At 37.1% G+C, this 14,712-nt stretch overlaps 1 long non-coding RNA gene across 7 annotated transcripts in view; it reads left to right on the top strand.

Annotated features, from left to right (window-relative positions):
- The window catches only part of LOC134484171 (uncharacterized), a 37,687-nt gene extending 23,991 nt beyond the window's left edge, over nt 1-13,696 (top strand). For 2 of the 7 annotated variants that reach the window (XR_010061631.1, XR_010061632.1), the window contains exons 2-3: nt 10,740-10,797; nt 13,272-13,696. This is a non-coding gene — a long non-coding RNA (uncharacterized LOC134484171). The other 5 variants (XR_010061636.1, XR_010061633.1, XR_010061630.1 and 2 more) reach the window with 5 other exon arrangements.
- The last annotated feature ends 1,016 nt before the right edge of the window (nt 13,697-14,712 follow it).

The following is a 14,712-nucleotide window of genomic DNA, read 5'->3' as shown; positions in this document are numbered from 1 at the left end:
TACATGATTGCACTGAATGGCAGTTTGAAATGCTTTTCATTTTGTTTTTGAGCATTTTACCTAGTATTTTTTCCACCATTGTCTGTAAAGAAAATTCGTCTGAAATTCTTTCTTTGTTGAATCATTTTGTGATTTCGGTGTCAGGGCGACAGTGGTGTCGTGGAATCTGTTTGGTGATTTTCCTTCTGTTTCTGTGTTTTGGAGTAGGTTGAGAATTCTTTGAAAATCTGGTAGAAGTCTGCGCTCAATGAAACTGGCCCTGAGAATTTTTCAGTGGTTAAACTTTCAATTACTGTTTGTGTCTTTTTAGGGGTTGTACAGCTATTTACATAGTTTATCTTACCTTAGTTTACCTGTGGTCAGTGTTATTCATCTACACAAACATCCATTTAATTCACAGATTCTAATTTTGTAGAAAGCAGGTTTTTGAAGTGAGACCTAAGGATTCTGTGACTTTCATCTTTTTCTATCAATGTGTCTCCCTGTTCATTTCTGATTTTGTTATTTGGATGCTGTCTTACCTCGTATTACATTATCTATTTAAGGGTTTGTCTGTCTGGTTGATTTTCCCAAGGAACTAGCTCTTGTTTTTGTTAATATTTGTATTCTTTTTGTTTCTGGTGGATCACTCTCACCCTGAGTCTGATCATTTCTTTCTATGCCCTCCTTTAATATGTGTTTGCTTCTTTTTATTCTAGAGACTTCATGTGTGCTGGGAAACTGCTAGTATGGGGTCTCTCCAGTTTCTTTATAAAATTGCTCTGTGCTGCATGTGCACGTTCCTCTTACACTGCTTTCCTTATGTACCTTAAGTTTGGAGACAATATGCCATCATTATCATTGAATTCTAGGAACTTTTTTTTTTCAAGTCTTCTCTGAACTTGTGGTTCTTCAGTTGCAAGCTATTGAATATCCATGAGTTTATAGACTTTTTGTTATTGTTGAAGTCCAGTTTAAATCCATGGTGATCTGAGAAGATCCAATGGTTAGCACAGTCTTTCTGTGTCTGTTGTGACTTGTTTATTGAGGGTGAAAATGATCAGTTCAGGATAAGGTTCCATGAGGTACAGAAAAGAAAGTGTGTACTTTTGTGTTCATGTGAAATATTCTGTAGATATGAGTGAGGTCAGATTAATTGAAACCTCTGGCAGTTATATATTCTATTTTTATTGTTTTATTTTTAGTTTCTGTCTCAATGACCTGCCCTTGGTGAGATGGGACATTGATGCCCCCACTATTAATGTGTGAGGTTCGATGTGATATTTGAGCTTCAGCAATATTTCTCTCACCAATGTTGCTACTTTTGTCTTTGGGATATAGACATCCAGAATTGAGATGCCATTTTGGTGGGTTTTTCCTCTAATAAATATGAAGTGTCCTTCCCCTTCTCTTTTGATTACTTTTGTTTGGAAGTCTTATTGCTGGATGTTAGAATGGCTACACCATCTTGTTTCTTGTTTTATTTCTTGGAAAACATGTCCCAACACCTTAGTCTAAGGTTATGTCTATCTCAATTGCTGGAGTGTGCTTCTTGAATGCAACAGAATGACAGATCCTGTTTTTACATCCATTATTTTAACCTCTGTCCTTTTGTTGTTGAATAGAGGCCACTAATGCTTAACGGTATTAATGACCAGTGATATTAACTTCATGCTATTTTGATGTTGTGGGTGCAGGGTTTTCTTGCTTGCATGTATTTTGGTTTTTTGTTTTTTGTTTTTTTTTTTTTTTGGGGTGGGATGTTTGAGTGTGTATGTTAGTATAAAATCTGTTCTGTAGGGTGAATGATTTTTTTTTGTTTTCATGTTGTTTTTGTTTTTTTCGGGGGGGGTTGTTAGAGTATGCAGGCGAGTACTTCCGTAGGTTATGCTGGGTAATTTTTAATTTCTAGTCGGAGGTTGGGATGGTTCAAATTCTGAAAATCCATCAGTATAATCCACTATAAGTGAAACTGAAGGAAAAAAATTACATGATAATCTCATTAGATGCAGAAAAAGCAATTCCAGCCCCACTTCATGATAAAAGAGTGTGAGTGATAAGGGAGACAAGTCCTATGGAGAAACATAGTAAAAGCAAGGGAGAGAAACCTGTAATGACCGTCAAGCTAAATATAAAGAAACTTAAAACAATTCATTAAAGTGAAGGACAAGGTAAGGCTGCCCACTCTCCCTATTCAGTATAGTATTTGAAATTCTATCCAGGGTAAAAGCATGGTTCAAATTTGGTTCTGACATGGAGTATTGCCAAGTGCTGTGAAGGAGGAATGGCACAACATTTTAAAAATCCTGGGGTATGGCCCACTCTTTAGAACAGCCTCATTGCTCTTTGGTGAGTCATAGCCCCAAGGACCAACTGTACTGAGAACTTCATGCAGCGTTTCGCTCGGTTGTTCCCCTCATATCTCTCTAATTCTAAGAAGTACATAAAAATCCTCCTGGAGCTTACCACCACTCAGGGAGCAACATCATTGGCATTTGCAATAATAGTGGTCGAGGTCTTTTAGGAATTTCCTCTGTGGAAGACCAATGCTTCCACCATCACCAAAGGAAATGTAGAATAATTAGTGACGACCAGCACCCTTAAAAAGCATTTGGAAAAATAAAATTGTTTGTTAAGCTGGCTAACATGTTTTAACTACTGCCTCTGATGTAAAAAAAAAATTAGGGAACAATTTGAAGTTCGAAAAGACAGGGACTTTTTAAGGCCAGGGATCAAGAACAATGGTGGCACAGGCTAATGGTGTGACTGTCACACATGCTGGACTGTTGAGGACTGATTTCTGTCCCAGTTGTACCCTCAGCTCCCTGATAGGATTTAATAAGGATTGACAATCGCAGGTGTGCATTCTGATCATTTAAAGTAGATATGACATTTTTATACACATATTTAGATTTGTGCTTTTTAAAGATTCTTATTAGAGTACTTTTAAAGATAAATGATACAATATCAACCATTTCTCTGTAAATTCAAAATGCTGCCTACAGTGAAGGGAAACCGAATGAGAAAACTACTTTGCTTACTCTTTGTTACTCTATAACAAATTGCTTACTTATGAGCCTTGTTGGCCTTGGGAGTAATTTGTTTATTTTACGTGTACTATGTAATATTTCTTCTCATACACTATCACTCTTTTCAGCATCAAGCATGAGAAGAAACTAGAACATTATCACATTTGCAGTTTTACTTGGCTTGAAAGATTTCACTAGGATATCAAAGCTATTTGCTGTGGTTTGCCCTGAAGTTATCTGTATTTTGATGCTAATTCCACTGCCCCAAGGACAGCTGCCTACTCATGTACTCAGAACTCAGGTGACTTCACCAAAACCACCTCCCTATTGAATTTGTAAAGTACAGGTGTGGGGCAGGTACATGATAGAAGGATGCTTTGGGAGTAATTTGTTTTCTTTACTTGTACTATGTAAAGAACTTTTCTTTACCATGTAAAGAAGGAGGTCATTGGAGGAGAAGGAAGAATGGGTGAGAGAGATGTTTGAAGAAAGAGGAGGAGACTGGAGGAAAAAGGGGAGATAGGAAGAGGAGAGGGTGAGAAGTCATGGCAGGTGAGGTTACAATTATGGTCTGTGTATTTACAGGTTATTATTAATGTTCCTAAGGGATGGATGGTAAAGGGCTTTGTATATTTAAGTGCGCAATTATATCTTAGCAATTGGGTCAAAATTTTTGTGATGTGTGTCTTCTATGTGACGGATTGAGTATAGGAAAGTGTGTGGCGGCAAGGGACACTGGGCTGACAGGGAGTAGGGATGTGTTTTCACCAAGATATCTACCTATTATATTAGGACACTACGGTGCTAGTGATAGCATGGTAAAAGACAAGTTTTCTTTTTTTTTTTTTACAACAACAGATGGCAAAACAAGGTGATGGGCAAGAATCCACTAGTAATCAAAAAGTTGAGAGAACCTTTTTATTTTCTAAGTAAGAGGACACCTGTGCCATATTAATTCTTGATAACTTAAGAGCAGAATATAAAACAAAAATGGGGAAGCAGCAAGGGCTGACAGGCTGTTGGTCCCCTGCTGTGTGATAAGTAATGGCAGTTCAGAGAGTTAAAAGATTAAAGCTGCTTTTTAATGAGAGTTGTTTAGTAAGTCTTTCAGGATACACATTTTCTTTTTAACATAGGCTCCACAGGGGAATTTTGTGTGGAAATCCTAGTTACACAAGACACTTCTTCTATTAAGGTATTTTTAACAAGTGATTAAGTTTTATTTAAGAAAGAAGAGAGTAGAGAGATTACCTGAATCAGGTGGGGATTTTCATCTACTGCTCAGAACTTAGGGAAAAATTAGGCACTACCAATTAGAGAGTTTTGATGAAATGTCTGTAACAACAGGGAAAGTGAATGCAGACATATATTGTAGAAGTTATTAACGATAAAGAAAAATCTGTGGCTTCAGGTAGAGAGCTTAACAGACTGAGCTATTTTGGGCAAAAGTCCTGGTTTGAAGTTTTCTTATTGATATTAGAATTGATAGAAGGTATTCGATTAGTTTTATGAATTATCCCACTATATGGCTCGTTGATGACGCTTAGCGATGATTTGTGGTTACTTTTGATATTTATGACAATAGCAAGTTCAAATTCTCTTAACATGGGCTCCATGGGAACTTTGGGTTTATTTCCTGATATCACCAAGTACTGAGTTATATCAGGCTCATTTTATACTTAAATTCCTTTTTTAAAAATTGTTTAATCTTCAGGATGGGTGTGACTTTGAGTTTTATGCTTATATTATTACTCTGGGAGAGAGTGCAAGATACAAGCTTCTCTGGTTTCAGATTAAGAAACAGAGTATTTTGGAAGAAATATTTTGTCCTTGTGTTTTTAAAAATTGTGATTAGGATTCTGGAAACCTCACAGAGTCATACTGATCAGGTTTGATATCAGTAGACGGCTATCAAATATATATTCAGGAGAATCAAACAAAAGATATATCGATTCTTAACCTTTTTCCTGAGAGTTGTATTTTGTAGAGTGTACCTACTTGGAATCCTGGTTTCAGTGAATTTCAGCTGGGTCCAGTCAGGACATATCGGCTATCGCATTTGTTTCATTTTTCCTACCCCCTACACCTAAGGATATCTCAACGCCCATGTACAACTTGAAGAAGTTATGGTGGATCCGTTGTCTCAATTACCTGGAATTTGTGGGGTGGGGCTGGAAGTGGTTATTTTAAAGATGTTTTTATAAAGAATTGAAAATTGGTTGAAATTTAGCAGGGAGGAATAAGCTAGATTTAGTTACAGTCATAATCGTATTTGGTAACTAAGCTTAATCTTATCTTTGTTTGGGTATAGAAATAATTTGAAAAAATTTTAAAATTACAAGAGCCAGTTCTATTATTTTTGTCATTACACACTTCTGAGTTGATTAAACCTGTGAGTTAAGATTGAAATATTAAAGTCATGCATCTGACTTTGTAAGAGTACTATCAAGAAAAAATTAAGATATAAAGACAACAGTCCAGATTGTCTTAGATAGATAGATGCTTTTCAAAAATGTAAGAAATCCACAAAATTTGAGATTTAAAGTTATTACTTATCTTTTGTTGAGTCATATCTTCTCCTAACTGTTCCCCTTTGGCAAATTTAATGAAGAATTTGAACATCTCTACCTCCAAATGAGGCAATACTTTGTGGCTAGGCAGTCACTGGAAAAAAATGCCTGTTTCATATGCAGATTAATACTATCCAGAAAAGGACAAATTATGCAGAGGATTTGAGGGATAAACCCTGCCAATACAGGGTAATCAGCCCTTCCAAGTCCGCCTTTCAATAGGCTGTCAGTTGATCTTGTGTCAGAAGGCTGAAGACTTAAGCTCACATGTTGCTAACAGGGGATTGTGCTATTGGAGATTTGTCTCTACAACCTCTCAGTTCTAGAAGCCCTCTAAGACATCCTATGTGTATAGATATTTGGACACTCTCAGATTTCTGACGGGGTAGGAGACTAATTATAGCCTCATTGCTTATCAGGCTGTATAACTCTGAATATACATATTTTACTGGATAGTTATCAGATAGTATACAAGCTAGCCAAGACATAATATAGATTTTAAGCCTTTCTGAAGCTGGAATGAAGAACTAAATGCTCTTTCTAACTGATATGGTGACATACTGGGTTTTGAGTATATCAAATGCTTTATAAATTGTAGAATAGTAATAATCTTACTCAATTGATATATATAAATGAAAAGTCTGTTTAACTGGACAAAAAGGGGGAAACGTTGTTTACACTAAAGTTATCTGTATTTTGATGCTAATCCACTGCTCCAAGGACAGCTGCCTTGTCCTGTACTCAGAACTCAGGTAAATTCTACAGAACAGCTTTCACATTAAATTTGTGAAGTACAGGTGAGGGGCAGGTACAGGATAGAAGCAGGCCTATCATTGGAAGAGAAGGAAGTATGGGCAGGAATGAAGTTTGAAGGAAGTAGAAGAGACTAGAGGAAAAAGGAGAGACAGGAAGAGGAGAGGGTGAGAAGCCATGGCAGGTGAATTTAAGATACTGCTCTGTGTATTTACTGGTTGTTATTATTGTCCCTAAGGTATGGATCGTACCAGGCTTTGTATGCTTATGTGGGCTACTATATCTTATCAATTGGGTCAAAGATTATTGTGTTGTGTGTTCTTTCATGTGAGGTTTTGAGTGTAAAAACATGTGTGGCAATAAGAGACACTGGGCAGCTGAGGAGTGGTGATGTATTCAACCAAGATATCTAGCAGAGACTTGGGAAACTACAGTGCCAGAGATAGCGGGATATAAGACAACTTTTTTATTTTTATATTTTTGCAACAACACATTCACTTCTGTATTTGACATGCTCTTTTTGTGTCACTTAGGGAAGATCTATATCTGGTTCCTGACAGAATGTGCTTCTTAGGTTCATCAATCTTATCTAGTTATCTAGTTTTGGTGGCTGATTATATATATATATCGGTGGTTCCTACAACTATGAGATTACGTGCAATTTTAACATGGATTCTGAGCAGGTATGTCAAGAAGGTAGAATCCACAAACGGCAATGCCAAATAGACTCGCTCCTATTCTTATGACCCTAATGAAGTTGAGGTTTCATTGGACCTCTAGTTCTTCCCTCCCTGCCAATCCTCCTGTATCTTATCTTTGGCGTGAAGAAAGAATCATTTTAAAACATCCAAAACCCTGAAATCTCACCCTTGGAACACGACAAGGTTGATATTACAGAGATCATATCTAATGGGACTACATAGTCCACGCTGTCCTTTGATTTACTCAGGCAGTTATTTCTTTGCACAAAATAAAAATTTGGGAGTTTATCATTTTAAGTAGGTACACAATATTTACACTGTTAAATTCACTTCATAGCTTAGCCACGTTTGTTGCCAAAATCATTGCCAAAAAACTGGAATTTGAAAACAGAATACTTGAGTACACATTCAGGAATATCTATAAAGACCCCTTTCAAGGAATGACCAATTAGAAAATGAAATACAATATTCACTCAATTAAACATCTGTAAAGAAAAAATGGCCTGTGGGAAACAGGGAAAAAATAGGAAATTGATCTGTTTGTCAGAGGAATGGAACTGGGAATAGAATTATTATCCAAAAGAATCTCCTACATCCCATGTTTCTAGATCTTTTCTACTCAATACAAGCCCCTAACTGAGTTTCTCCATGTAGAGCCTGTAACCACTGATGAAGCAAAGAGAAGTTTCCAGCTGTAGAGAGATGTAGTACATAAATGTTACCAATGTGTCACAGTAGACATTCCTGGAAAAGGCAAACTCGAATCTGGTCAATGTAAGGAAAGCTATTTAGGAGGTAGGCCATGGCAGTTCTCACTGACATCATCATTTGACCCTCCCTGAAAAATTTCTTGTACCCTGGAGAGCCCTAGGTTTTGTGATGTCACAAAAAACTGCATCACATATATTCCTGCAGTACCTCTAGGGATTACTAAGTGGCCTCTATTTCAGTTCAAACAGCCATTTGGGAAAGAGAACAAAGAGGATGTATATAACAAAAATGAGTAGAAGAAAGTTGGCTTTCTGTTTTAGTTTGAAAAAAATGAAAAAAAAAAATATGTGGTACATAGGAAAGTGCAGTGAGTGCCGTGTAGGGTTTGTGAGGGTTCAGTGAACACATGAGCCTTCCACATATGGGATTCAGGAAGTGGGAGCCTCTTAGTAGCAACTGGATTTCCTTGCTTGTTATGGTTCCTGAAAGTCAGAGGTTTTTTTTTTTTTTATCATTAATTTCATTATTCCAAAAGTCAGGTGTTGGGATGGGTACAGCTTTTTTTTTTTTTTTTTTTTTTTTTTTTTGAGAGCACATGGCTTCTATTTTTTCTTCCAGAAGAAAAAAGTCCTAAGGAGGAAGGGAAAGACAAGTATTGTATCCTCAGCTCAGAGTAAACTCCTTCGTGTACATGATTTCTACACTGTAGTTTGTGTCTTACACTGATATCTGGGAGGGAGAAATGCTTCTAGTTCAGACTTAATCATATCAGTCTTTCCACTAGTGTTATGCTGACTACCATTCCCTAACAGTGTCCCTCGTAGATTTCTGAATCAATATGTCTGATTACCTTGCAGTTTTATTTACTTTTATCTCTTTCATAATTTTTTTAAATTTAAGCTAATTTTAATATTTTTTGGATATTTCTATATCTACATTTAAATGTTATTTCCTTTCCCAGTTTCCTCTCCATAAGAGACCTAAATGTTTCCATTCCTTGACATTTAAACCACCCTTACTGTCCCTTGACATTTCCTTGAACTGGGAGTCAAACCTAGGGAGGACCAAGGTCCTCTCCTTCCTTTGGTGTCCACCAATGCCATCCTCTGCTACATATGCAGTTGGAGACATAGGTCTGTCCATGTACAGTCTTTGATTATCTGTATAGTACCAGAAAGTTCTTGTTCATTGTTCTGATGGGGTTGATAGCCTCTTCAGCTCTTGTAATCCTTTCTGAAAATTTATCAACAAGAGGTCCATTTACAATTCTCTGGTTTGCCACTAGCATTCAATTCGGTAACTGACATGCTCTAGTTGTGTCTCTCAGGGAAGATCTATAACCTGTTACTGGCAGCATGCACTTCTTAGCTTTATTAATCTGAATCGTATCTAGTTTTGGTGTCTGATCTATTTATTTATCTATCCATCTATCTATCTATCTATCTATCTATCTATCTATCTATCTATCTATCTATGCATATATTTATCTATCTATCTCTGCCTCTGTCTCTAGCTCTATCTCTTCTCTATCTCTATATATCTATATCTATTTATCTATATCTATTTTTATATATATGTACATATATTTGATGGCTTATACATCTATGAAATTAGTTGAAATTTTAACATGGATTCTGAGGTCCTAGGTCAAGAATGGAGAATCCACAAATGCCAATACCAAATATACTCCCTCCTGTTCTTATGCGCCTATCGAAGTTGAGCTTTTACTGGGCCTCAAGGCATTCCTCTCCCTTCCCATCATCCTGTATCTTTTGTATGGCCTGAATAAAGAATCATGGTAAAATATCTAAAAGCCTGAAGTCTCACCCTTGGAACACAGGAAGGTAGATATTCCAGAAATGATACCTAATGGGACTACAGAACCGCATGCTATAGTCCATGCTGTCCTTTGATTTACTGATGTCTGGTAATTTTTGCATAAAATAAAAATTTGGGAGTTTATCACTTGAAGTAGGAACACAATATTTACACTATTACATTCACTCTTCAGCTTGAGCAGCTTTGTTGCGAAAATCATTGCAAAAAACTAGAATTGCAAAACAGAATTTTTGAGTACATATTCAGGAATATCTATAATGTGCCCTATCAAGGAATGAACAATTAGAAAATGAAATACAAAATCCACTCAATTAAATATCTGTAGGGAAACAATGGCCTTTGGGAAACAGATAGAACTTAGGAAATTGAACTGTTTGTCACAGGAATGGAACTGGGAATAAAATTATAATCCAGAAGATTGTCCTACATCCCATGTTCCTAGATCTTTTCTACACATGCGAAACCCGTAATAACTTTCTCCATTCAGAGCATGTAACCACTAATAAAGCAAAGAGAACTGTCTAGCTTTAGAGTGATGTTCTACATAAATGTGTCCACTGTGTCAAAGGAGACACACCTGGAAAGGTCACCTTAGAATCTGGTCAATATAAAGAAAGCTCTTTAGCAGGTAGGCCATGGCAGTTCTCAGTGACATCATCATTAGGCTGGCCCTGAAAAATCTCTTGTATACTGGAGATCCCTAGCTTCTCCTGTGATGTCACAGTGTTTTCCAGACTGCAACTGCCTCTCAGACATTCATTCAGTACCTCTAGGGTTTATTAATTGGCCTTTATTTCAGTGTAAACAGCTATTTGTGAGGAAGATCAATGAAGATGTAGATATCAGAGATGGGGAGAAGGAAGTTGGCCTAGGAAGTTTTAGTTCAAAAAACGAAGAAATATGTGGTACATGGGAAATCACAAGGAGTGCTGTGTAGGGGTTGTGAGGGTTCACTGAACACATAGCCTTGATCTGAGCCTTCCCAATATGGGATTCAGGAGGTGGGAGCCTCTCGGTAGCATCTGGATTTCATTGCTTGTTATGGTTCCTGGAAGTCAGAGGTTGTTTATCATTAATTTCTTTATTCCAAAAGTCAGGTATTCGGAAGTTTACAGTTGTTTTTCTGAGAGCTAATGGCTTTCATTCTTTTTCCCCAGGAAAAATAGTCCTGAGGAAGGAGGGACAACAAGTATTGTATCGTCATGTCATCTCAAGGTAAACTCCTCCTTGATTTGGATTCCTATAGTGCACTTTGTTTCTGACACAGATATCTGGGACAGAGATGTGCATCTAGTTCAGACATCATCATCTCAGTCTTTCCACTAGTATTTCTCTGATTACCATTCCATGACAGTTACCCTTTAGATTTCTGTATCAATATGTGTGATTCATTGACAGTTTTCTTTTCTTTTAACTCTATCATTTCTTTAGGAATTTTTATTGCGTTTCTAATTGGATACTTCTATATTTACATTTCAAATGTAATTTCCTTTCTCAGTTTCCTGTCCATAAGAGCCCTAACCTGTCCCCCTCCCCTTTTTCAATAACCCCCCCTTACTGCCTCTTGACAGTCCATTGAACTGGGAATCAAATCTAGGGAGGACCAAGGGCCTCTTTTTTCATTGGTGTCACGAAGGCCATCTTCTGCTACATTTGCAGTTGGAGACATTGGTCTGCCCATGAGCAGTGTTTGAATATTGATTTAGTACTAGAAAGGTTTCGTGTATTGGCATTGTCCTTGTGGGGATTAAAGCCCCATTCAGATCTTGTAATCCTTTCTCAACATTTACCAACAAGAAGTCCATTTTCAGTTCATGGGTTTGCCACTATCATTTACCTCTGTATTTCACATACTCTAGCAGTGTCTCTCAGGAAATGTCTATATCTGATTCCTGGCCGAGTGCACTTCTTAGGTTCATCAATTTTATATCATTTTGGTGCCAGATGTATATATATATATATATATATATATATATATATATATATATATATATATATATATATATACTTTTGGTGGCTCCTACAGCTAGGTGGTTCGGTGGAATATTAACATAGAATCTGCCAAACTAGGTCAAGAATGTAGAATTCAGAAATGACAATGTCAAATAGACTCCCTCCTGTATTATGAACATATTGAGTTTGAGGTTTGACTGATAAACATGTCATTCTTCTCCTTGCCTATCCTCCGGTATCTAAGGTTTCTACTTAAGGACGAATAATGATAAAACATCCAAAACCCTTAAGTCTGGCCATTGGAACACAGGAAGATAGGTAGTGCAGAATTGATATCAAATGGGACTAGAGAACCGAATTCTGTAGTCCATGTTGCCCTTTGCTTTTCTGATGCCTGGTAATTTTTACAAAAAAGAAGCTTTTAGGAGTTTATTAATTGAAGTGAGTACACAGTACTCACACTGTTATGCTCACTCTATAGCTGGGCACACTTTGTTGCCAAAATCACTTTGTTGCAGATAATGGAATAGGAAAAAAGAATTTTTCAGTACACATTCAGGAATATTTATGAAGTCCCCTGTCAAGGAAAGTACAATAAGAAAGTGATATACAATATTCATTTAATTAAAGGTCTGTAGGGAAAATACTGGCCTTTGTGATACATAGATAACAAAGAAAATTGAACTCTATATCTCAGGAATGAACCTGAGAATAAAAATATTATCTAGAAGAATCTTCTACACTAGATGTTCCAAAATCTTTTCTACCCATGCCAAGCCACTGACTACCTTTCTCCATCCCAAGTTTGTAACTGCTAATAAAGCAAGGAGAAGTCTCTAGCTTTAGAGAGATGGAGTACATAAAGGTTTCTACTGTGTCACATGAGACATACGTGGAATGGGCACCCTTGAATCTGGTCAATGTAAGGAAAGATGTTTAACAGGTAAGCCATGGCACATCACAATGACATAATCAGTAGGCCCTCCCTGAAACATCTATTGAAACCTGGAGAGGACTAGCTTCTTCTGTGATGTCACAAGTGTTGTCGTGACTGCAACTCCCTTCAGATATCCCTTCAGTACCTCTAGTGTTTACTAATTTAACTCTAATCGAGAGTAAACAGTCATTGTGGAGTGAGAAGGAAGAGGATGATGAGATCAGAGATGGGAAGAAGGAAGGTGGTCTTCTGTCTTGTTATAAAAAAAGGATGAAATACATGGTACTTCGGAAAGCTCAGTGAGTCCTTGTAGGAGTTGAGTTGGATCACTGAAGAGATAGACTTGTTCTGAGCCTTCTGCATATGGGAATCTAGAGCTGCGAGCCTCTCAGAAACATCTGGACTTCGCAGTTCTTATGGCTCCTGGAAGTCAGAGTTTTTATATCATTCATTTCTTTATTCCAAATGCCAAGAATTTGGAAGGTAACAGATGTTTTACTGAGAGCTCATTGCATTTATTCTTTTTGTCAATTATAAAAAGGTCCTAAGTAAGAAATAAAAGGCAAGTATTGTGTCCTCTGCTCAGAGTAAACTTCTCCATGCTTTGGATACCAATAGTGCAGTTTCTCTCTTACACTAATATCTTGGAGAGAGAAGTGCTTCTAGTTGAGACTTCATGATCTCAGACTTTCCACTAGTATTTCCACTGACTAACACTTTAGATTTCTGAGTCAATTGGTGAGATATACTTGCCGGATTCCTTTCTTTCATTTCTTCCATTTTTTCTTTATTTTTTTAGAAAAACTCTCAAAACTCATCCTGGCTGACAATGTAGATTAGACGCATCAGATGAAATGAATTGAAAAACTCTCCTGGGAATGAAAGTGGTAAGGAAATCACATTGATGTATCCTAAATGCAGTGCTAAGAGCAATATTCAGACTAGTCTGTGGAGATGCTGCTGTCATCAGAGACCACAGACAATTAGTGGAGAATGATTCAGCATTAAACTGGGAATGGAAGATGATGGTTGATATTGTTCTAGTAGATCTCACTACATTAAAAAGTGTTTCTTCCAGATAACTGAATGATTATTGTAAAGCAAATCCCGGAATGAACTTATGAGACCCACCATCAGCCTGTCAAATAATGTGCGAAAGAAGAAATCTGTGTCTCTCCAGGGACAAATTGTTGCTTTCAAACCAACAGTAAAGTGTCCATTCTATGAATGATACATTGATATATACACATTATAGAAGGATGGATACAGAGTTTCTTAAGGTCCATGAATGAGGTATTCAGCAGTTGACCTGGATCAGAAATGAAGGTAATTTTTGCCAACTCTTCAAACTTGAGCTCCTTCACTAGGATCCCCATGATTGAAGAAAAGAACAAACTCAGACAACTTGTCTCAGATTTTTATGTAGTTAAGATTTCCTGGTCTTGGTCCTAGGAAGGAAGGACATCTTGCTTTCCAATTCTTGTTTATCCTATAATCCTCTCTGCTGCATTCATGCAAATAGATTACTGTGCATTTCTTTAATAGGTTACAATTGCTATTTTAATTATGTTGCCAAGAACTATAGAAAAAAAGAAGGACTGTATCAAAGCATCATATGAAAATCCGACTAAGGTAATGTGGCCATTGGAAATTTGTAACTGACCTGAAACTCTTACTAGAGACAAAATGCCATAAAAGGTCTTCTCTCGATATCTGGTGTAGTAGTTGGTGTTCCCCAACAGACAGTAAAGGATGAATCTCTCTGTACAGAGAAATCGGAGTAGTCACAATGATCACAGACTATGGAACACATAATTTAACAATGACTGACTATTTTTAAAGTCCTAGAATCCATTAGTTTATTAGTCCAAAAGGAAAGATGTCTTATCTGGTCATTGACATATGGATAAATATTCAGTATGCAGGTTCTAATGTCTATGAGGATTTGGTATCACTGTGAGTGCAAAAATGAAAAAGTAAAGGCTTCTTTCTTCCATGTTTTCTACGGGGATTCAAATAGAATGCATGGTTTAGAATACATTGGGTTTGCCATTCTCAAACAGACCAATATCTTCAACTAAACATTCTTTTCTTGGAAGCTGCACCCTGTCAGCATGGCTCACGTGTATGTGAACTGCAAGATCTAGTCTGGGAAGGCGGTCCTGTTCATCAATCCAACCTGCCCCTAATACTGAAATACCCAAGACTTCCTCAATCAACTCCTTTGCAAACATGGTCTT

The sequence above is a fragment of the Rattus norvegicus genome, chromosome X (assembly GCF_036323735.1).
Source record: "Rattus norvegicus strain BN/NHsdMcwi chromosome X, GRCr8, whole genome shotgun sequence".
Taxonomy (NCBI): Eukaryota; Metazoa; Chordata; class Mammalia; order Rodentia; family Muridae; genus Rattus; species Rattus norvegicus.
This window is presented reverse-complemented; position numbering and strand designations above follow the sequence as displayed.